General features: G+C 38.4%; 1 protein-coding gene across 2 annotated transcripts in view; it reads right to left on the reverse strand.

The window, feature by feature from the left end:
* The window catches only part of PIK3CA (phosphatidylinositol-4,5-bisphosphate 3-kinase catalytic subunit alpha), a 109,982-nt gene extending 84,789 nt beyond the window's left edge, over positions 1-25,193 (reverse strand). For both annotated transcript variants that reach the window (XM_027111431.1, XM_027111438.1), the window contains exon 1: positions 25,080-25,193. The gene's annotated coding sequence lies outside the window, so the exon portion shown is untranslated. The remainder of the gene's footprint in view (positions 1-25,079) is intronic.
* Between the last annotated feature and the right edge of the window lie 716 nt (positions 25,194-25,909).

A 25,909-nucleotide genomic window follows, 5' to 3' on the forward strand; every position in this document is an offset into this window, starting at 1 on the left:
GCAGAGCAGAATTAAGAAAAAGAATGAAAAGAATTGAGGAGTCTCAGAGACCTCTGGGACAACATTAAACGCACCAACATTCCAATTATAGGGGTTCCAGAAGAAGAAGAGAAAAAGAAAGGGACTCAGAAAATATTTGAAGAAATTATAGTTGAAAACTTCCCTAATATGGGAAAGGAAATCGTTAGTCAAGTCCAGGAAGCACAGAGAGTCCCATACAGGATAAATCCAAGGAGAAACACGCCAAGATACATATTAATCAAACTGTCAAAAATTAAATACAAAGAAAACATGTTAAAAGTAGCAAGGGAAAAACAACAAATAACACACAAGGGAATCCCCATAAGGTTAACAGCTGATCTTTCAGCAGAAACTCTGCAAGCCAGAAGGGACTGGCAGGACATATTCAAAGTGACGAAGGAGAAAAACCGACAACCAAGATTACTCTACCCACCAGTAATGATCTCATTCAGATTTGATAGAGAAATTAACATCTTTACAGCCAAGCAAAAGCTAAGAGAATTCAGCACCACCAAACCAGCTTTACAACACATGCTAAAGGAACTCCTCTAGGCAGCAAACATGAGAAGGAAAAGACCTGCAATAATAAACCCAAAACAATTAAGAAAATGGTAATAGGAACATACATATTGATAATTACCTTAAATGTAAATGGATAAATGCTCCATCCAAAACACACAGACTGGCTGAATGGATACAAAAACAAGACCCATATATATGCTGTCTACAAGAGACCCACTTCAGACCTAGGGACACATGCAGACTGAAAGTGAGGGAATGGAAAAAGATACTCCATGCAAATGGAAATCAAAAGAAAGCTGGAGTAGCAAGTCTCATATCAGACAAAATAGACTTTAAAATAAAGACTACTACAAGAGACAAAGAAGGACACTACATAATGAGCAAGGGATCAATCCAAGAAGATATAACAATTGTAAATATTTATGCACCCAACATAGGAGCACCTGAATACATAAGGCAAACACTAACAGCCATAAAGGGGAAATCGACAGTAACACAATCATAGTAGGGGACTTTAACCCCCCACTTTTACCAATGGACAGATCATAAAAAATGAAAATAAGGAAACACAAGCTTTAATTTAAATGACACATTAAACAAGATGGACTTAATTGATATTTATAGGATATTCCATCCAAAAACAACATAATACACATTCTTCTCAAGTGCTTATGGAACATTCTCCAGGATAGATCATATCTTAGGTCACAAATTAAGCCTTGGTAAATTTAAGAAAATTGAAATTGTATCAAGTATCTTTTCTGACCACAGCACTTTGAGACTAGATATAAATTACAGGAAAAAATCTGTAAGAAATACAAACACATGAAGACTAAACAACACACTACTTAATAACCAAGAGATCACTGAAGAAATCAAAGAGGAAATAAAAAAATACCTAGAAACAAATGACAATGAAAACACAACAACCCAACCTATGGGATGCAAAAAAAGCAGTTCTAAGACGGAAGTTATATAGCAATACCATCCTACCTTAAGAAACAGGAAACATCTCAAATAAACAACCTAACCTTACACCTAAAGCAATTAGAGAAAGAAGAAGAAAAAACCCCGAAAGTTAGCAGAAGGGAAGAAAACATAAAGATCAGATCAGGAATAAATGAAAAAGAAATGAAGGAAATGAAAGCAAAGGTCAATAAAACTAAAAGCTGGTCCTTTGAGAAGATAAACAAAATTGATAAACCATTAGCCAGACTTATCAAGAAGGGCGAAGACTCAATCAATAGAATTAGAAATGAAAAAGGGAAAAGTAACAACTGACACTGCAGAAATACAAAGGCTTATGAGAGATTATTACAAGCAAGTATATGCCAATAAAAGGGACAACCTGGAAGAAATGGAAAATTCTTAAAAAAGCACAACCTTCTGAGACTGAACCAGGAAGAAATAGAAAATATGAACCAACCCATCACAAGCACTGAAATTGAAACTGTGATTAAAAATCTTCCAACAAACAAAAGCCCAGGACCAGATGGCTTCACAGGCAAATTCTATCAAACATTTAGAGAAGAGCTAACACCTATCCTTCTCAAACTCTTCCAAAATATAGCACAGGGAGTAACACTCCGAAACTCATTCTACGAGGCCACAATCACCGTGATACCAAAACCAGACAAGGATGTCACAAAGAAAGAAAACTACAGGCCAATACCACCGATGAACATAGATGCAAAGATCCTCAACAAAATACTAGCAAACAGACTCCAACAGCACATTAAAAGGATCATACACTATGATCAAGTGGGGTTTATCCCAGGAATGCAAGGATTCTTCAATATACGCAAATCAATCAACGTGATACACCATATTAACAAACTGAAGGAGAAAAACCATATGATCATCTCAATGGATGCAGAGAAAGCTTTCGACAAGTTCAACACCCATTTATGATAAAAACCCTCAAGAAGGCATAGAGGGAACTTTCCTCAACATAATAAAAGCCATATATGACACACCCACAGCCAACATCATCCTCAATGGTGAAAAACTGAAAGCATTTCCACTGAGATCAGGAACAAGACAAGGTTGCCCACTCTCATCACTCTTATTCAACATAGTTTTGGAAGTTTTAGCCACAGCAGTCAGAGAAGAAAAGGAAATAAAAGGAATCCAAATCGGAAAAGAAGTAAAGCTGTCACTGTTTGCAGATGACATGATACTATACATAGAGAATCCTAAAGATGCTACCAGAAAACTACTAGAGCTAATCAATGAATTTGGTAAAGTAGCAAGATACAAAATTAATGCACAGAAATCTCTTGCTTTCCTATACACTAATGATGAAAAATCTGAAAGTGAAATCAAGAAAACACTCCCATTTACCATTGCAACAAAAAATAAAATATCTAGGAATAAACCTACCTAAGGAGACAAAAGACATTTATGCAGAAAATTATAAGACACTGATGAAAGAATTTAAACATGACACAAATAGAGAGATATACCATGTTCTTGGATTGGAAGAATCAACATTGTGAAAATGACTCTACTACCCAAAGCAATCTACAGACTCAATGCAGTCCCTATCAAATTACGAATGGCATTTTTCACAGAAGTAGAATACAAAATTTCACAATTTGAATGGAACACAAAACACCCCAAATAGTCAAAGCAATCTTGAGAAAGAAAAACGGAGCTGGAGGAATCAGGCTCCCTGACTTCAAACTATACTACAAAGCTAAAGTAATCAAGACAGTATGGTACTGGCACAAAAACAGAAACATAGAACAATGGAACAGGATAGAAAGCCCAGAGATAAACCCATGCACATATGGTCACCTTATCTTTTATAAAAGAGGCAAGAGTATACAGTGGAGAAAAGACAGCCTCTTAAATAAGTGGTGCTGGGAAAACTGGACAGTTACATGTAAAAGAATGAAATTAGAACACTCCCTAACACCATACACAAAAATAAATTCCGAATGGATTAAAAGACCTAAATGTAAGGCCAGACACCATCAAACTCTTAGAGGAAAACATAGGCAGAACACTCTATGCCATAAATCACAGCAAGATCCTTTTTGACACACCTCCTAGAGAAATGGAAATAAAACCAAAAAAAACCAAATGGGACTTAATGAAACTTCAAAGCTTTTACACAGCTAAGGAAACCATAAACAAGACCAATAGACAAACCTCAGCATGGGAGAAAATATTTGCAAATGAAGCAACTGACAAAGGATTAATCTCCAAAACATACAAGCAACTCATGCAGCTCAATATCAAAAAAACAAACAACCCAATCCAAAAATGGGCAGAAGACCGAAATGGACATTTCTCCAAAGAACATATACAGATTGCCAACAAACGCATGAAAGAATGCTCAACATCATTAATCATTATAGAAATGCAAATGAAAACTACAATGAGATATCTTCCCACACCGGTCAGAATGGGCATCATCAAAAAATCTACAAACAATAAATGCTGGAGAGGGTGTGGAGAAAAGGGAACCCTCTTGCACTGTTGGTGGGAACGTAAATTGATACAGCCACTATGGAGAACAGTATAAAGGTTTCTTAAAAAACTAAAAATAGAAGTACCATACGACCCAGCAATCCCACTACTGGGCATATACCCTGAGAAAACCATAATTCAAAAAGAGTTATGTACCACAGTGTTCATTGCAGCTCTATTTACAATAGCCAGGACATGGAAGCAACCTAAGTGTCCATCAACAGATGAATGAATAAAGAAGATGTGGCACATGTATACAATGGAATATTTCTCAGCCATAAAAAGGAACGAAACTGAGTTATTTGTAGTGAGGTGGATGGACCTAGAGACTGTCATACAGAGTGAAGTAAATCAGAAACAGAAAAACAAATACCATACGTTAACACATATATATGGAATCTAAAAAAAAGAAAAGAAACGAAAATGTCAGAAGAACCTAGGGGCAAGACGGAAATAAAGATGCAGACCAACAAGGGAATGGACTTGAGGATACAGGGAGGGGGAAGTGTAAGCTGGGACTAATTGAGAGAGTGGCATGGACATATACACATTACCAAACGTAAAATAGATAGCTAATGGGAAGCAGCCGCATAGCACAGGGAGATCAGGTCGGTGCTTTGTGACCACCTGGAGGGGTGGGATAGGGAGGGTGGGAGGGAGGGAGATGCAAGAGGGAAGAGATATGGGGACATATGTATATGTATAACTGATTCAATTTGTTTTAAAGCAGAAACTAACACACCATTGTAAAGCAATTATACTCCAATAAAGATGTTAAAAAAAACAGAAAAAAAATGTGTGGGTTTTATTGTTATTATTAACCTGGTACATGAGAGAAATAGACTATGGGATCATCAACTTGAGAAAAATAAGTTACGTTGTATGACCATCAAGGGCAGTCTGGTGAAAACTGTTAAAAAGTAAGAGGTAAGAAAACATAAATTCACATACAGTTAGCAAAAACTTAAATATGAACTAATAGTCTCATTTATATAAGGTGCCAACCACAGTACTGAAACCAGGTACAGTAAGTCCCCTATATACAAACAAGTTCTGTTCCGAGAGTAAGTCCAACAAAGTCAGCCTAGGTACCCAACTAACACAATCAGCTATATAGTATTGTACTGTATTAGGTTTATAATACTTTTCACACAAATAATATGTAAAAAACAAACAAAAAATGAAGAAAACATTTTTAATCTTACAGTACAGTACCTTGAAAAGTACAGTATAGTACCAGCTACATCACCGCTGCTTTTACACTTGCTTCCAGACATCCTGGGCTTGAAATAAAGATACCGTACTGCTGTACTCTATACAGTACTGTACAGTAAAGTACACAAAAGCACAACCACACGCACGTGACAATGTATGCCAGTCACGTGAACTAACTTATGTGATTGGACGTGCGAATGCACGTTCTCACATCTGAAAGTTTGCAACTTGAAGGTTCGTGTGTAGGGGACTTACTGTAGATGATGCCATAGAAACTTGCATCAATGATGCCAGGTAGCATCATTAGTGATTAAGGCAAAGACTTAAGAGACTGAACTGATGAAAATATTCAGCATACATGGCTGATTTCCTTATTTTCACGTAACTTGTAAGGTTTACACAATGCCCAGTCGGTGTAAACTAGATAACAAACAGAATGATACACAAAAGAGTTAAATCTGTATTCATTAAGACTTCATAGCAGGTATAATAGAGAAGTGAAATAAAAGCAGCTTTAAAACATGACATGAGAATTCTACAAAAGCCATGTAACATAGCAACTATGTGACAATATGACACAATTACCACTTAGTGTATAAAGAAAGACAGGGAAAGGAAATACCCAGTAGCATGAAACAAGTACTGCTTCAATGGCAGAGTGCTATTAAGACAGCTGCTGGAGGCAAACAGAAGTCCAAGACCAGAGGGCTTCACAGAGGAATTCTACCAAACATATAAAGGAGAGCTAACACCCATCCTTCTCAGACTATTCCAAAAAATTGAAAAGGACAGAAAACCCTCAAATTAATTCTATAAGGCCACCATTACCCTGATACTAAAATCAGACAAAGACACTACAAAAAAAGAAAATTACAGGCCAATATCTCTGAATGAATATAGATGCAAAAATCCTTGACAAAATATTAGCAAACAATTCATCAATATATAAAAAGGATCATATACCATGATCAAGTGGGATTTATTCCAGGGATGCAAAGATGATTCAGTATCTGCAAATCAATGTGAAACACCACATTAACAAAAGGAAGGATAAAAACTACATGATCATCTCAATAGATGCAGAAAAAGCATTTGACAAAATTTGACATCCATTCATGATAAAAACCCTCAGTAAAGTTGGTATAGAGGGAACATATCTCAACATAATAAAGGCCATTTATGACAAACCCGCAGCTGTACAGTAAAGTACACAAAAGCACAACCACACGCACGTGACAATGTATGCCAGTCACGTGAACTAACTTATGTGATTGGACGTGCGAATGCACATTCTCACATCTCAATGGTGAAATGCTGAAAGTTTTTCCTCTAAAACCAGGAACAAGACAAGGATGCCCACTCTTGCCACTTCTATTTAACACAGTACTGGAAATCCTAGCCACAGAAATCAGACAAGAGAAAGAAATAAAAGGCATCCAAATTAGAAGGGAAGAAGTAAAACTGTCACTATTCGCAGGTGATGTGATACTGTATATAGAAAACCCTAGTCTCCACACCCAAACTATTAGAACTAATAAATGAATTCAGGAAAGCTGCAGGATACAAGATTAGTTTACAGGTATCTGCTGCTTTTTTTATACACTAATAATGAACTACCAGAAACAGAAAGTAAGAAAACAATCCCATTTAAAATCACATCAAAAAGAATAAAATACCTAGGAATACACTTAACCAAGGATGTGAAAGACCTATACTCTGAAAACTCTAAAACACTGATGAAGAACATTTAAGATGACACAAAGAAATGGAAAGATATCTTGTATTCATGGACTAGAAGAATTAATATTGTTAAAATGTCCATACTATCCAAAGCAATCTACAGATTTAAGGCAATTCCTACCAAAATACCCATGACATCTTCCACAGAACTAGAACAAACAATCCTAAAATTTATATGGAAACACAAAAGACCTCAAATAGCCAAACAATCTTGAGAAAAAAGAATAAAGCTGGAGGTATCACATTCCCTGACTTCAGACTACACTACAAAGCTACAGATATCAAAACACTAGGGCACTGGCACAAAAACAGATCTTTAGACAGAATAGAGAGCCCAGAAATAAACTCTTGTGCCTATGGTCAATTATTAATCTACAACAAAGGAGGCAAGAATAAATAAATTAAAGACCTAAGAAACTCCTAGAAGAAAAAATAAGCAGAACACTTTCTGACATAAATCTTAGCAATGTTTTTTTGGCTTTGTCTCCTAAGGCAAAGGAAACAAAAGCAAAAATAAACAAATGAGACCTAATTAAACTTAAAAGCTTTTACACAGCAAAGGAAACCATCAAGAAAACAAAAAGACAACCTAAAGAATGGGAGAAAATATCAGCAAATGATATGACTGATATGGAGTAATATCCAAAATATATAAAGAGATCACACAACTAAACACCAAAAAAACAAACAACCCAATTAAAAAGTGTGCATTAGACTAAATAGACACTTTCCCAAAGAAGACATACAGACAGCCAACAGGCACACAAAAAGATACTCAAGCTTGCTAATCACCAGAGAAATGTGAATTAAAACCACAATGAGATACCACCTCACTACTGGCAGAATGGCTATCATCAAAAAGACCATAAATAACAAAAGTTGGTGAGGATGTGGAGTAAAGGGAACCCTTGTACACTGTTGGTGGGAATGTTAACTGGTGCTGCCACTGTGGAAAACAGTATGGAGGTTCCTCAAAAAACTAAAAATAGAACTACCATATGATCCAACAATTCCACTCCTAGATATACAGCCAAAGAAAACAAAAACACTAGTTCAAAAAGATACAAGCACCCTAACGTTCACAGCAGCATTATTTACAATTGCCAAGATATGGAAGCAACCTAAGTGTCCACCAACAGATAAACAGATAAAGAAGATGTGGTATATATGTATACAATGGAATATTACTCAGCTATTAAAAAGAATGAAATTTTGCCATCTGCAACAAAACTGATGAACCTCAAGAGTATTATGCTTAGTAAAATAAATCAGACAGAGAAAGACAAATACTGTATGTAATCACTTACATGTGGAATCTAAAAATTAAATGAGTGAATATAACAGAAAAAAACCACACTCACAAATATTGAGAACAAACCAGTGGTTACCAGCGGGGAGAGGGAAGTGGAGGGAAAATATAGAGGTGGGAGATTAAGAGGTACAAATTAATAAGTATAAAATAAATAGGCTACAAGGATATGTTGCACAGCATACGGGAGAAAGCCAATATATATATATTTTTTTATATCTTTATTGGAGTATAATTGCTTTACAATGGTGTGTTAGTTTCTGCTTTATAACAAAGTGAATCAGTTATACATATACATATGTTCCCATATCTCTTCCCTCTTGTGTATCCCTCCCTCCCACCCCGCCTATCCCACCCCTCTAGGTGGTCACAAAGCACCAAGCTGATCTCCCTGTGCTATGTGGCTGCTTCCCACTAGCTATCTATTTTACGTTTGGTAGTGTATATATGTCCATGCCACTCTCTCACTTTGTCACAGCTTACCCTTCCCCCTCCCCAAATCTTCAACTCCATTCTCTAATAGGTCTGTGTCTTTATTCCTGTCTTACCTCTAGGTTCTTCATGACATTTTTTTTCTTAAATTCCATATATATATGTGTTAGCATACGGTATTTGTCTTTCTGTTTCTGATTTACTTCACTCTGTATGACAGACTCTAGGCCCATCCACCTCATTACAAATAGCTCAATTTCATTTCTTTTTATGGCTGAGTAATATTCCATTGTATACATATGCCACATCTTCTTTATCCATTCATCTGATGGTGGACACTTAGGTTGTTTCCATCTCCAGGCTATTGTAAATAGAGCTGCAATGAACATTTTGGTACATGACTCTTTTTGAATTATGGTTTTCTCAGGGTATATGCCCAGTAGTGGGATTGCTGGGTCATATGGTAGTTCTATTTGTAGATTTTTAAGGAACCTCCATACTGTTCTCCATAGTGGCTGAACCAATTCACATTCCCACCAGCAGTGCAAGAGTGTTCCCTTTTCTCCACATCCTCTCCAGCATTTATTGTTTCTAGATCTTTTGATGATGGCCATTCTGACTGGTGTGAGATGATATCTCATTGTAGTTTTGATTTGCATTTCTCTAATGATTAATGATGTTGAGCATTCTTTCATGTGTTTGTTGGCAGTCCGTATATCTTCTTTGGAGAAATGTCTATTTATGTCTTCTGCCCATATATGGATTGGGTTGTTTGTTTTTTTGTTATAGAGCTACATGAGCTGCTTATAAAATTTGGAGATTAATCCTTTGTCAGTTGCTTCATTTGCAAATATTTTCTCCCATTCTAAGGGTTGTCTTTTGGTCTTGTCTATGGTTTCCTTTGCTGTGCAAAAGCTTTGGAGTTTCATTAGGTCCCATTTGTTTATTTTTGTTTTTATTTCCATTTCTCTAGGAGGTGGGTCAAAAAGGATCTTGCTGTGATTTATGTCATAGAGTGTTCTGCCTATGTTTTCCTCTAAGGGTTTGATAGTTTCTGGCCTTACATTTAGGTCTTTAATCCATTTTGAGCTTATTTTTGTGTATGGTGTTAGGGAGTGATCTAATCTCATACTTTTACATTTACCTGCCCAGTTTTCCCAGCACCACTTTTTGAAGAGGCTGTCCTTTCTCCACTGTACATTCCTGCCTTCTTTATCAAAGATAATGTGACCATATGTGCGTGGGTTTATCTCTGGGCCTCCTAACCTGTTCCATTGATCTGTATTTCTGTTTTTGTGACATTACCATACTGTCTTGATTACTTTAGCTTTGTAGTATAGTCTGAAGTCAGGGAGCCTGATTACTCCATCTCCGTTTTTCATTCTCATGATTGCTTTGACTATTCAGGGTCTTTTGTGTTTCCATACAAATTGTGAAATTTCTTGTTCTAGTTCTGTGAAAAATGCCAGTGGTAGTTTGATAGGGATTACATTGAATCTGTAGATTCCTTTGGGTAGTAGAGTCATTTTCACAATGTTGATTCTTCCAATCCAAAAACATGGTATATCTCTCCATCTATTTGTATCACCTTTAATTTCATCAGTGTCTTATAATTTTCTGCATACAGGTCTTTTGTCTCCTTAGGTAGGTTTATTCCTAGGTATTTTATTCTTTTTGTTGCAGTGGTAAATGGGAGTGTTTCCTTAATTTCTCCTTCAGATTTTTCATCATCAGTGTATAGGAATGTGAGAGATTTCTGTGCATTTATTTTGTTTCCTGCTGCTTTACCAAATTCAATGATTAGCTCTAGCAGTTTTCTGGTAGCATCTTTAGGATTCTCTATGCATCATGTCATCTGCAAACAGTGACAGTTTTACTTCTTCTTTTCCAATTTGGATTCCTTTTATATCTTTATCTTCTCTGATTGATGTGGCTAAAACTTCCAAAACTATGTTGAATAATAGTGGTGAGTGTGGGCACCTTTGTCTTGTTCCTGATCTTAGAAGAAATGGTTTCAGTTTTTCACCACTGAGAACGATGATGTGGGTTTGTCATATATGGCCTTTATTATGTTGAGGTAAGTTCTCTCTATGCCTACTTTCTCGAGGGTTTTTATCATAAATGGGTGTTGAATTTTGTCAACAGCATTTTCTGCAACAATTGAGAAGATCATATGGTTTTTCTCCTTCAATTTGTTAATATGGTTTATCACACTGATTAATTTGAGTATATTGAAGTATCCTTGCATTCCTGGGATAAATCCCACTTGATCATGATGTGTGATCCTTGTAATGTGCTGTTGAATTCTGTTTGCTAGTGTTTTACTGAGGATTTTTGCATCTATGTTCATCAGTGATATTGGCCTGTAGATTTCTTTCTTTGTGACATCCTTGTCTGGTTTTGGTATCAGGGTGATGGTGGCCTCGTATAATGAGTTCGGGAGTGTTCCTCCCTCTGCTATATTTTGGAAGAGTTTGAGAAGGATAGGTGTTAGTCTTCTCTAAATGTTGGATAGAATTTGCCTGTGAAGCCATCTGGTCCTGGGCTTTTGTTTGTTGGAAGATTTTTAATCACAGTTTCAATTTCAGTGCTTGTGACTGGTCTGTTCATATTTTCTATTTCTTCCAGATTCAGTCTTGGCAGGTTGTACATTTCTAATAATTTGTCCATTTCTTCCAGATTGTCCATTTTATTGGCATAGAGTTGCTTGTAGTAATCTCTCATGATCTTTTGTATTTCTGCAGTGTCATTGTTACTTCTCCTTTTTCATTTCTAATTCTATTGATTTGAGTCTTCTCCCTTTTTTCCTTGATAAGTCTGGCTAATGGTTTATCAACTTTGTTTATCTTCTCAAAGAACCAGTTTTTAGTTTTATTGATCTTTGCTATCATTTCCTTCATTTCTTTTTCATTTATTTCTGATCTGATTTTTATGATTTCTTTCATTCTGCTAACTTTGGGGGTTTTTTCTTCTTTCTTAAATTGCTTTAGGTGCAAGGTTAGGTTGTTTATTCGAGATGTTTCCTCTTTCTTAAGGTAGATTGTATTGCTATGGAATTCCCTCTTAGAACTGCTTTTGCTGCACCCCATAGGTTTCGGGTTGTCGTGTCTTCACTGTCATTTGTTTCTAGGCATTTTTTGATTTCCTCTTTGATTTCTTCAGTGATCACTTCATTATTAAGTAGTGTATTGTTCAGCCTCAAGGTGTTTGTATTTTTTACAGATTTTTTACAGATCTTTTCCTGTAATTGATATCTAGTCTCATAGCATTGTGGTCGGAAAAGATACTTGATACAATTTCAATTTTCTTAAATTTAGCAAGGCTTGATTTGTGACCCAAAATATGATCTATCCTGGAGAATGTTCCAAGAGCACTTGAGAAAAATATGTATTCTGTTGTTTTTGGATGGAATGTCCTATAAATATCAATTAAGTCCATCTTGTTTAATGTATCATTTAAAGCTTGTGTTTCCTTATTTATTTTCATTTTGGATGATCTGGCCATTGGTGATAGTGGGGTGTTAAAGTCCCCTACTATGAATGTGTTACTGTCGATTTCTCCTTTTATGGCTGTTAGTATTTGCCTTATGTATTCAGGTGCTCCTATGTTGGGTGCATAAATATTTACAATTGTTGTATCTTCTTCTTGGATTGATCCCTTTATCATTATGTAGTGTCCTTCTTTGTCTCTTGTAATAGTCTTTATTTTAAAGTCTATTTTGTCTGATATAAGAATTGCTACTCCAGCTTTCTTCTGGTTTCCATTTGCATGGAATATCTTTTTCCGTCCCCTTACTTTCAGGCTGTATGTGTCTCTAGGTCTGAAGTGGGTCTCCTGTAGACAGCATATAAACGGGTCTTGTTTTTGTATCCATTCAGCCAATCTGTGTCTTTTGATGGGAGCATTTAGTCCATTTACATTTAAGGTAATTATCGATATGTATGTTCCTATTCCCATTTTCTTAATTGACTTGGGTTCGTCATTGTAGGTGTTTTCCTTCTCTTGTGTTTCTTGCCTAGAGAAGTTCCTTTCACATTTGTTTTAAAGCTGGTTTGGTGGTGCTGAACTCTCTCAGCTTTTGCTTGTCTGTAAATGTTTTAATTTCTCCATCAAATCTGAATGAGATCCTTGCTGGGTAGTGTAATCTTGGTTGCAGGTTTTTGTCATTCATCACTTTAAATATGTCCTGCCAGTCCCTTCTGGCTTGCAGAGTTTCTGCTGAAAGATCAGCTGTTAACCTTATGGAGATTCTCTTGTGTGTTATTTGTTGTTTTTCCCTTGCTGCTTTTAATATGTTTTCTTTGTATTTAATTTTTGACAATTTGATTAATATGTGTCTTGGCGTATTTCTCCTTGGCTCTATCCTGTATGGGAGTCTCTGTGCTTCCTCGACTTGATTAACTATTTCCTTTCCCATATTAGGGAAGTTTTCAACTATAATTTCTTCAAATATTTTCTCAGTCCCTTTCTTTTTCTCTTCTTCTTCTGGAACCCCTATAATTCGAATGTTGGTGCGTTTAATGTTGTCCCAGAGGTCTCTGAGACTGTCCTCAGTTCTTTTCATTCTTTTTTCTGCTCTACAGTAGTTATTTCCACTATTTTATCTTCCAGGTCACTTATCCGTTCTTCTGCCTCAGTGATTCTGCTATTGATCCCATCTAGAGTATTTTCAATTTCATTTATTTTGTTGTTCATCATTGCTTGTTTCATCTTTAGTTCTTCTAGGTCCTTGTTAAATGTTTCTTACATTTTCTCTCTTCTATTTCCAAGATTTTGGATCATCTTTACTATTATTTTTCTGAATGCTTTTTCAGGTAAACTGCCTATTTCCTCTTCATTTGTTAGGTCTGGTGGGTTTTTATCTTGCTCCTTCATCTGCTGTGTGTTTTTCTGTCTTCTCATTTTTCTTATCTTACTGTGTTTGGGGGTCTCCTTTTTGTAGGCTCCAGGTTTGTAGTTCCCGTTGTTTTTGGTGTCTGTCCCCAGTGGCTAAAGTTGGTTCAGTGGGTTGTGTAGGCTTCCTGGTGGAGGGGACTAGTGCCTGTGTTCTGGTGGATGAGGCTGGATCTTGTCTTTCTGGGGGGCAGGTCCACGTCTGGTGGTGTGTTTTGGGGTGTCTGTGGACTTATTATGATTTTTTAGGCAGCCTCTCTGCTAATGGGTGGGGTTGTGTTCGTGTCTTGCTAGTTGTTTGGCATAGGGTGTCCAGCACTGTAGCTTGCTGGTCGTTGAGTGAAGCTGGGTGCTGGTGTTGAGATGGAGATCTCTGGGAGATTTTCGCCATTTGATATTATGTGGAGCTGGCAGGTCTCTTGTGGACCAGTGTCCTGAAGTTGGCTCTCCCACCTCAGAGGCAAAGCGCTAACTGCTGGCTGCAGCACCAAGAGCCTTTCAACCACACGGCTCAGAATAAAAGGGAGAAAAAGTAGAAGGAAAGAAAGAAAAGAAAGAAAGAAAGAAAGAAAGAAGAAGGAAGAAGGGAGAGAGGGAGGTAGTGAGGGAGGGAGGAAGGAAGGAAGGAAGATAAGAAAGAAAAAGAAAAGATAAAATAAAATAAAGTAAGACAAAATAAAATAGAGATATTAAAATAAAAAATAATTATTACAAAAAAAAATTTTTAAGGAAAAAAATAAAATAAAAAACGGACGGATAGAACCCTAGGACAAATGGTGGAAGCAAAGCTACACAGAAAAAAATCTCACACAGAAGCATACACATAGACATTCACAAAAAGAGGAAAAAGGGAAAAAATAATAAATCTTGCTCTCAAAATCCACCTCCTCAAATTGGGATGATTCGTTGTCTATTCATGTATTCCACAGATTCAGGGTACATCAAGTTTATTGTGGAGCTTTAATCCGCTGCTTCTGAGGCTGCTGGGAGAGATTTCCCTTTCTCTTCTTTGTTCACACATTTCCTTGGGGTCAGCTTTGGATTTGGCCCCGCCTCTGCGTGTAGGTCGCCGGAGGGCGTCTTTTCTTCGCTCAGACAGGACGGGGTTAAAGGAGCAGCTGCTTCGGGGGCTCTGGCTCACTCAGGCCGGGGGGGAGGGAGGGGTACGGAGTGCAGGGCGAGTTTGCGGCAGCAGAGGCCAGCAGGACGTTGCACCAGCCTGAGGCGCGCCGTGCGTTCTCCCGGGGAAGTTGTCCCTGTATCACGGGACCCTGGCAGTGGCGCGCTGCACAGGCTCCCCGGAAGGGGGTGTGGATAGTGACCTGTGCTCGCACACAGGCTTCTTGGTGGCGGCAGCAGCAGCCTTAGCGTCTCATGCCCGTCTCTGGGGTCCGCGCTTTTAGCCACAGCTCGCGCCTGTCTCTGGAGCTCCTTTAAGCGGCGCTCTTAATCCCCTCTCCTCGCGCACCAGGAAACAAAGAGGGAAGAAAAAGTCTCTTGCCTCTTCAGCAGGTCCAGACTTTTCCCCGGACTCCCTCCCGGCTAGCCGTGGTGCACTAACCCCATGCAGGCTGCGTTCAAGCCGCCAACCCCAGTCGTCTCCCTGTGCTCCGACTGAAGCCCGAGCCTCAGCTCCCAGCCCCGCCCGCCCCAGCGGGTGAGCAGACAAGCCTCTCGGGCTGGTGAATGCCGGTCGGCACCGATCCTCAGTGCGGGAATCTCTCCGCTTTGCCCTCCGCACCCCTGTTGCTGTGCTCTCCTCTGTGGCTCTGAAGCTTTTCCCCTCTGCCACCTGCAGTCTCCGCCCACGAAAGGACTTCCTAGTGTGTGGAAACCTTTTCTCCTTCACAGCTCCCTCCCACTGGTGTAAGTCCCGTCCCTATCCTTTTGTCTCTGTTTATTCTTTTTTCTTTTGCCCTACCCAGGTACGTGGGGACTTCTTGCCTTTTGGGAGGTCTGAGGTCTTCTGCCAGTGTTCAGTAGGTGTTCTGTAGGAGTTGTTCCACTGTAGATGTATTTCTGGTGTATCTGTGGGGAGGAAGGTGATCTCCGCGTCTTACTCTTCCGCCATCTTCCCCGGTGATCTCCACCAATATTTTATTATAACTTTAAATGGGGTATAGTCTAGAAAAATACTGAATCACTATGTTGTATACCTGAAACTAATTTAATATCATAAATCAACCATACTTCAACAAAAAAGAAAAAGGACATCTGAGGATTCTGAGATTCCAGGAGTGGACAGGGAAAAACAATCCATAGGAAGCTCAGACTAGGTGTGAAAAATGTACGTCCATTTACTTAATTCCCTTCTGTCCACTAAACCTTCATTCCGATCATGCTAAATCCCTATATGCTAACTTCTCTTAGGACTAGGTATGAAATAGAATTCAAATTCCCAGAGTGAGAATGAAACTTTACAAAGTTGTAATAGAACAAAAAGCAAGCAGTAATGTCAAGAACCTTGTTAGAAAGGAACCTTACCGTTCACTCTCCAGAGAAAGGATTCATTAGTAAATCCTCAAAATGTACAGGGTTCAATTCACTACAAAATGTTAAAGCCCCCAAATAAATCGATGAATATGACATGGTTAGTGCTCTCAAGTAGCATACAGATATTTATTAAGTGCTTACTATGTACTAGGCACTGTTCTAAATGCTTTCATGTATTCGGCATTTAACCTTCATTATAATATTATGATGTAGGTATTGCTATTATCCCTTTTCTACAAATGAGGAAATACGTATTAACCCAAAGAATATTTAACCGAGACAGGTTAAATAATTTGCCCTCAATTACAAAACTAGAAATTTTGACAGTCTTGCTTCAGAGCACATGCTCTTAGTCATTGTGACATATATTTAGGAAAAGAAAATTAAAGAAGCCTACATACACTGACCATATTTTGTGTATTTTCTAAGACTGTTCTGACTTCAAATATTCTGTACTGTTGTCAGATTACTTGCTCCCATTTTGGCTGGGGAAAAAAATTATTTGCAGGAGGAATGTACATAACAAATTTATATATCTGATATTTAGACTCAACAAAACACCATCACATGATACATTTAGCTGTGCTTCAGTCGTTGTTCATTACTACATCATTTAGCTGTATATTAGTAGTGTCTGTGAACAACACATGGCTGTAAAGAGCCATTTCACTGCATAGAAATAGTCAAAATTATTCACAGTGATTTTGAGGAAATCTTAAGTCCTACAATATCACTAAGAAATTTGAAAGTTGGTCACTTCTAGTGAAAACAAACTACCAGTCTCCGAACCATAAAATCACTAATATTATAAATTGCTTTGGATTTTACTACCATTGTAATTATCAAGACTAGTACAGAAACTGCTTTAATAAAGTCATGTTCAACTTTTACAACTGGTATATACTTAGAGAAAAAGAGTACGAATATCACTTTCATAAATACTTTAAGATGCTGCCTATCAAGGTCTCAACTGCAAATAATAGCCATTAGATTTTAAGGAAATCTTCATAGGAAAAATAACTTTAAAATGATGTTACTGCTAATACTTTAATAAGTATAAAAATGACAGTGTGAAAATACAATTTTTCCTTTCTTTGCGGTCATATATGATTTGATTTCAGATCGACTTTATAGTTGTGCCTAATTTCAATCTTTTTCCTGACAATTTTTCCCATTAATGCTGCTTTACTTTTGATCACATGCCCCATAAATTTATATTCCAGAAAAGCAGCTTATTTAGCAGAAAACTCCAAGGTTTTTGTACTTGTCAAGAAGTTAACCTCCTAAGGAAAAACCAAAAACACACACACAATTCACTTGCTTTTAGGCTAAAGGCAGTCAATTGTTTCAAAATGCAATAGTACTTTCAGGTCTAGACCTGCAGTAAGTCCATCAGAAAAGTACTTGGAAAAGCATGATCTGTCAAAGAAAAGCCACAGAAATCTGCTTAGCTTGTTGAAAAATGAGTACATACTCAAAATAACTCTAAATAATATCTCATTACCTGAACAGTTTGCTGGTTAAAAACTATTCAAAAGTTGAAGGTAATTTGAACATTCATAGAAACAACAAATCAGTAGCATACACACCATTGCTTTCTGACAAGGACAATTATTTTTGTCATCTTTTCATATATCTGTATATATCTGCACAATAGAGGATACATCTAGAAAAAAGAGGGTTACTATGCCTCTGGAATTATGTTTCTAAGATTAGAACATATTTTCTGAAAACCATCTAGTGGGATGGGTTACCAAAGGAAAGTATGGAACATATTTTCCTAGAAGTCTTTAACTAAAGTAAAGATGGTTGCCAATGGCTATTAAGGGTGCTGTGACAGGTTTTCTGGCCTTCATAACCCTGGCAACTGGTGTGCAATGGATGATCTACTCTCAATGCCTGTCAGTCGCTTACTGGCAATGCCTTTGCCAGTAACCAAAATGGCCATGCCTGTACAACTTTGATCCTTCAAAGTCACTGAAGGTTTCAGAAAGAAATAAAGAAAATCTTTCCAGTCCCTTCTTTTCTGATGGCAGCTTTTCTCTGTCACAGAATTTCACAAAGGGCCTTCAAATATGTGCACATTTATAAAAAGGCAGAAAAAAAGATTTTTGCTTCCGAAGATACAACAAACTGAGATAGAACCATCTTCCCTCTAGGGAGTGGCTTAACTTACTCTTCCCTGAAATCAGAAATAGGCTTTAGGACTTCCCTGGTGGTGCAGTGGTTAAGAATCTGCCTGCCAATGCAGGGGACACGGGTTCAATCCCTGGTCCGGGAAGATCCCACATGCCACGGAGCAACTAAGCCCGTGCACCACATCTACTGAGCCTGTGCTCTAGAGCCCGCGATCGCAACTACTGAAGCCCATGCGCCTAGGGCCTGTGCTCCACAACAAAAGAAGCCACTGCAATGAGAAGCCCATGCACCACAACGAAGAGTAGCCCCTGCTCGCCGCAACTAGAGAAAGCCCATGTGCAGCAACGAAGACCCAACACAGCCAAAAAAATAAATTAAAAAATTAAAATAAAAAAAAGAAAGAGACTTTAAAATGCTAGGAATCTCATAGCATTTTGGAACTGTAAAGAACCTTAGAAATTTTGCAGGTAAAGAAAAGTGCTAAAAGGTAAAGATCTAACGCCAAAGAGCTAGTTAATAGTTCAATATAGAACCTAGATTTTCAGACTCTTGACCCAATGTTCTTTTAGGACATGGCTTCTCCTAATCTATCAATCTTTGTTAAAAATGTCTACAAACATCAGTAGAAATATGCACTAGTTAACAACTTATAGAAATGTGTTTCCTATCTACTTCAAATCTATATTCAGTAAATGATCAACTAAGACTGACACAGCAATTTATATACTTTTCAGATAGTTTAAAATATATAGCTACTAATTGATAGAAAGATATGAAAAGTGTTTTGATTCCCAATTATGATTCTACTGCAAAAATATCACTTACTGATCACCTACTTTTGGGTACTATGCTACGTGCTGAGGATATAAGAATGAACACAAACATGGTCTCCTCCTGTTAAAAAATTTATGCTTAAAATTATCTTCATAATATTGCTTTAAATCTCTACAGTACTTTATAAGATGTATCTCTCCACTGAATCTTACTAACTCTTGGTGAGTATGGCAAAAGAGTTATGATCAGAACAGAATGATTCTATCCTAATGTAGCTTTTTTCACATCACAACACTGACTTATTTGGCTTCCACTACACAAATATTTAAAATCTGAAGTGTAGCAGATAAGTATGGCCTGTAAAAATTCTTACTTTTTTTTTTCTTTTTAAATCCCACACTTATTTCAAATGGCAATGCTGGCGCTGATACAGAGACTCCTTTGTAACAATTCCAATTATATACTAAAAGTTACTAAAACTTAACCTCTTATAAATGAGTGCAATTTAGATAAACTGTCAAGCTAACTAGCAAAATGATACAGAAGAAATGAGTGTTTAATTGTCAGACCAAATATGAAATATGTTATTCTTGTACTAGGTATAAATTTAAAATAATGATTAATATGTACACATTTTCCCATGAATAATTTTATGCAATTTGGATCATTTAAATTATGTCATTAATTATATGAATTATTAGCAAGCAACATATTATAATTCCTATTGTATCATTGCAGAAAGAGAGGCAAAGATGTGATACAGTCTGCCTCCTCTCCCCCTTACACAAATACAAAGTAGCAGTTTGGGATTGGAATTTAGTTTTTCAGCCATCCAGACCACAGCACCATAATCCATACTAAAAACAGTTTCACTGTAAGAAATACTAAACTTGAAGAAAAAACTCTAAACCACCACTTTTACTATAAATTTATAAACTTTTTGTTGAAGCATTTTAACTTTAAACTCCCCAAACTGTATAGTTGAGGAGAGGGAGAGAGAACATCTAAAAATTCCTTAACCAGCATCAACTGATTCATGTTAATAAAGGATTAAATGTGAATAATATAAATGTCTATAAAACGTTATCAGTATATCTAAGGTTGAATAACCTTTCTGAATGATGGAAATCTCCAGCCTTTAAATCGAATCCTCAGACTCCACTGTGTGTTCCCTCATGCTTCTTTTTTTACACCCTTAAGACTTCAGTTTCTCCTACCCGTTATTTTTAATTTTTATTACAGTACTTTCTCTAAAAAGATCACTTTAAACATAAACTTAAGGGAGAACTCAGACAAGTCAATTTGCTTTATACAAAAATAAGACTTGTATCCAGAAACTTCAGCAGAGATACTATTACATTGTATGTAAGGTAACTCTATTACCAAATAAATGAAGGTTAAAATAACCATATAAAATTAAGATACATGGCTCCCAAATAGAGAAAGATATCAATAATTTCAGTCTGCTGATATCTGTAACCACTTCTGATATTGAGAACAATATTCTGAAATTGGTCCTGACCAGAGGTATACTCCCTGTATCTCCTAGAAATTACTAAATAAATGTTCCTGAATTTTAAGGTCTGGCAAACAGAGGTTTCACCAAAATCTCTGGGTCTTCTTTTGTAAATCATCCTTAGTTTTAATCTGTCCATTCTTTTGGAATGGTCAAATCTGATTTTACTTATCTTTGGAGATGGCATAAGGTCATCAGTTTAGATTCTTCCTTCCTCCATATTATGTATTATGGATGTATAGATAGCTTGACACTTGCTATCCTGTCATGGTTCAAACTTCTAGGTATAATTCTTTCCCAAGCAGGTTGACTAACACCTGGATGTTCTGACAGTGGAATAAGGTTCTAAGAAAATGAAACTAAAAGCCACGTGGTTTTTGGTCCCTAGTCATATCTGTAGAGCTAGCAGTCAGCAAAGTGGAAAACAGAATTTATTACATAAACTGTCTTTTTTCTTATCTCAGATAAGTCCAATCATGAGATCTAACACCTTTTAAGGCGAAAGGAAATGAACATGTTTTAAACATCTGATCCAGGACAAAAACTTTCTTGGATCTATATTATCTCATTTAATTCAACAACAACAACAACAAGTCTGTTGAGTAGTAATTACTCCCATTATACCCATTAGGAAATCTGTCCAAAGTAATCCTGCCAGTAAGTATAGAAGCCAGGTTTTGATCCAAGCAGGTTCAGATTTTCCAAAGTCAATATTTTTAGTACTCATAGGATTTTAAGGCAAGATCACTGAGTACCATGTAGAACATTCAGTACAATTCCTCTATGTTACAGATGAGGAAACTGAGGCCCCAAAAGATTGAGACTTGCCCAAGGTCACACACTTGTGGTGAGGCTGGGATTTGAATTCATATCTCCTGATTTCCAGCACAGTTCTGTGTATAATTATTTGTGTGTGTGTGTGTGTGTGTGTGTGTTTGAGGTTGAGTATCACTCGATATAATTTATATGTAATTTAGAACATCTCAACTGTCTCCAAATAAAATTCATATGTGTGGCAGGTGCAGGGATGTACATATTTAGTGACCAAAAATAATAAATGTGTTTGGCAAGAATAAAAGCTTAATTGGCATTTATAAATTATTACATGTTGTAAAGAAGTCTGTTGTCAATATATTTATTTATTCAGTGAATAACTGCCTATTATATACTGGCTACTGTGCTTGGCAATGAGAATACAACTGTATATAAGATAGAGACCCTATCCTTCTCATGATTTACATCTTGGTGGAGGATACCAACAAATAAATTGGCAATTACCAATGCAGTGAGTCAATGCTATGACAGAGGAGTACAAGATATTATGGGAACAGGAAGCAAGGGCACCTAACCCAGACTAGACTTTTCAAAGGAGTTGATATGAAAGAAGAGTAGGAGTCAGCCAGTTAAGGAAAGGGTATGAAATATGCAAATGTTTCAGGAAAAGCAAACAGCATTTGCACATGAAGCAGGAAAAGGCCAAGTGAGCTGTAGGAGGAGGAGGAAGAGATGAACCTAGAGAGAGAAGCAAGAAACAAATCATACAGGTCTTCGAAAGCAAGGGCTTTACAATCGTGTCTATTAGAATTACCTGGGGAACCTAAAAACAAATAAACAGATGTCTGGGGTCCCTTTCAGACCAATTAAATCAGAAACTCTAGGAATGAGACCCCGGCACTGATATTTTTAAAAAGCTAACTAGATGATTCTAATATGTGGCCAGGATCAAAAACCACTGTTTAAGCTATATGGGGAATTAAACATATACATTTATTACTGCAAATAAGGGAAAAAGTGATCTTAGTATCTCTGGGCCCTAGTTTCTTAACCTATTAAAAAGCAGGCTGGAGCAGGTTAGAGGTAGCATGATAAAATGAAAGAAGTCACAAAGCATTAGTTTTGTCAATGAGTTGTCACCTGACACCTGTCTGACCTTAGATTAAAATGTCATTTCTCAGAGACAGTAATACTGCCTTCTCTACAGGGCTGTTGTGTAGCTCAAGATAAATATATTTAATAAAATAGTTCAATAACTATGCTAATAAAATATAAACCATAGTTTTCCAAGATTTATGCTTCTAAAGTTGCACAATTTTAAAGATTATAAGTATTTTCACCAGAGATAAAATCCTTTATGATGCTTAAGAAACACATTTCATTTAAAGAATCACCCCTACCTTGAAGTTCAAGATATTTAAATAATAGAGAACTGATCCTTTTAATACTATTTTAGTTTCTAAAGAGATCAAACGGGATTAAGTTAGCCCTTTGCAAATAAAGAGATCAACAGAGCAAAATGCCCTTTAAATGGTAATAGCTAATGTTAAAAATTCTTTATTCAGTAAAGGGCACTAATAAGGAAAGTTATACACAAAGTAAACTGTTTTAGGAAATGTATGATCTACCTTATCATATATGTATTTAATTTATAAATTTACTGTTTTTTTTAAGGGAATACTTATTTGGGATGGAGAGGATCTTCCCCTGACAGGAAGGAAGCTCTGCCTCAAGAAGGGCTGTTCCATCCAGAGCCAGGCAAAGCCACTGCTCTTTTATAGTCTCACTTTCACATATATCTTGCCCATGAGAATATACACTTTCACGTGGTAATTTTGGGGTTTAAGTACAGCATTTGTATTTAGTGTTATCTCTTTAATGCTCTACCCAATTTACTTAAAATTGAAAAAAAAAACTTTAGACATATAAAAACACTGTTCTGCATTTATATGTGGTTCATTTTTAACTCTTCAACTGAAACTGATAGGAATGCCTTTCAAACTTTATATTCATAGTCAATGATAAACTATTAATATTCATTCACCTTCATTTCATGATGCTATTACTATTACGATGTGCTATCACTTCTTTCAATGACCTATTTTGTGATTTTAATAGGAAAGCACTCTATTTTACAATGATGAAAAACCCACAAGAAACTTTTGAAAAAAGTTATGGATGAAATTTAATTTTATCCAAAAACGTGAAATGAGAAAACTTAGAAAACAAAACAAAACACCAACACACACACACACACACACACACAGGGCCCTCTTCAGATAATTTTGGCTGATGACACTGCAGAACAGTTAATCTGATAATTAAAATTTTCCAGGACATGTGATGTTTAGATAGAGATCTATGCTGTCAACCAGAATTCAATGCTTCAGTTAAAAAATGTTAAAACTTGAATACACAGACATATTAACAAATTCTTACACTGCAATTGCTTCTGGAGTCCATTAATAAAGACGTGTTCTGATTTATACAAATTAAATTAGCAACATGGTATCTTAAGTATTTTGCAGGTCTTTCCTTAACAACACGCAATCCAGCAAATAAACAAATTTTGTACGGTGCAATGTAAGCAAATACCCAGAGAACCCATCTTCTGAGCAGGAAAACATGCGATCAGTACTGCCCACAGTAGTTCAAATGTGGCCGCAGTTAACTACCGACGACTTGAGTTACCAGGAGTTCACCTACCCAAGTTTTCTAGGGGTTCTCCCAGGCCTCACAAACTACGATTCAAAACATCATCTCGCAAACCCATGTCCTGCATGTGCACAAAGGCGCAGTGCTGGAATGAGGAAGCTTCACCAAACAAAATCACAACTCTACTTCACTAAAGAATATGTAGGCTGTTTTTACAGAGCCCCCTCTTGTTGCGCTCCCCTTACCCTTTATATAACTACGTAAACAGCTCCCCAATTACTGACATCCAAGAAAAGAGCTTTCGATTCCTAAGTCTGGTAACTAGCCACCATCACCACTATTCCTTTTACATCCTAAAATAAACCCCTGAAACCGCGATCAAAACACATTGGCCGAACGTCTGGTGTTGACACAGCCCAATCCTGGGCGCTACCCTACCTTTCCGAGCCACTTAGGAGCTATGAAGCAGGCACCACATAATAGAATTAGTAAAGGCACAAATCACGAGACAACGTCTCAGGTCTATGAATGAAAGATCCAATACGTTTGACTGTCTCGGTTAAGACGAAAACAACAACTTCGAGAGGAAGGGTGGGAGGGGAACAGCAGGGTGGGGGGAGGTTTTCCTTCCAAGCCCCAGCCGGGCGATTTAAACCCAGTATGAGGCAAACGCAGGGTCGCCGGGCTGGCGGGGCCGGAGTCCTCGGGCGTGACAGCCCCTCAGGAACAGCTCGCGGCTCGGCGCCGGAATCCCTCACGCCGCGGTGCTCGCGGGCCGGGTGGATGTGCAAGGGCGAGGGGGACCGAGCCACCGCGGCCGGGGCGGCGGCCCTGGGCGCACTTCCTCAGTCCTAGCCGCCCCATCCCCAAAAATGGGAGAGGAAGGAAACGAGGAGCGAGGCTGCGGCCAGAGGGAGAAAAGAGGGAGCGGCGAACCCTCGCCTCTGCATCTGGGTGAGGCCAGCAGCAGGCGGGGGAGAGGGAGCGGCGATCGCAGGCGAACTCCGATGCGGGCCGACGCTGAGAGAAACGACCGGCAGGCAGCCCCCGCCCAAGACGAGCACCCACCCGGCCCCATCCCGACCGCGCCCGCTCCCGGCCAGTCCGCGTTCTACTCACGCTTGGGGCTCCTCGAGGCTCCGCGGCTCTAACCGCATTGGGTCCCAGCCCCGCGGGCGGCGGCGGCGGCGGCGGCGGCGGCGCCGAGGGAGAGGTAAGCGGGCGGCACAGCCCCCGCCTCCCGGCCCCTCTCCCCCGCCGCTCCGGAGCTGCCCGGCCGGGCCCGAGCCCTGCCTCGCCGGCGGCCCCAGCCCCAGCGGCCCGGCGGCAGCAGCCCGAGACCTCAGCGGCCGCAGCGGCGGCACCGGAACTGCCGCTTTCTCCTTCTCGTTGCCTCTCCTCGCTAGCCCCAGCCACACGCCCCCGCCCCCGTCTCCTTTCTCTGTCACCCCTGTTTTTTTCCTTTTGTTTCCAGAATAAACTTTATTGGTCTCTTTTTCCGCTCACATCGTGTAAACAAACAACGAACTCTTCCCCACCCCCTCGACTCCCCCCTCCTCGGGCAGAGGAGGGTAAGAGCTGAGGAGGGGCCGAGCCTACTATGCCCCGGAAGCAGATGAGCAAATGAAGGGAAGTGAAACTGCGGAGACCAGGAGTGGGAAGTGGGTAAATCGGGTAACAGTGTGCCAGTGCGCTTGCGCTTTGGTGTTGTTCCTGAAGGTGGGGTGGCGTTATGGGTGCTTTTCTGGCGCGCTGGTATTTAATGCTGTTGTCTTTTGCAGTAGTGAGGCTGTTTCGTCATCCTGTGGCGGCATATGTGTCGTACATCTGTTTCTACGAGCGAGAGATACAGAGAGGAGTATTGGGAGGAAGCGGGTCCATTCACTTTTACGCCCGTAGAGGAAATGAGATTTCCTCTAGTTTAGGGGCGAGGGAAGGGGATGTGGTGG

The sequence above is a fragment of the Aethalodelphis obliquidens genome, unplaced genomic scaffold (genome assembly GCF_003676395.1).
Source record: "Aethalodelphis obliquidens isolate GAN/ISIS:26980383/991018 unplaced genomic scaffold, ASM367639v1 scaffold1, whole genome shotgun sequence".
In the NCBI taxonomy this organism is placed as follows: domain Eukaryota; kingdom Metazoa; phylum Chordata; class Mammalia; order Artiodactyla; family Delphinidae; genus Aethalodelphis; species Aethalodelphis obliquidens.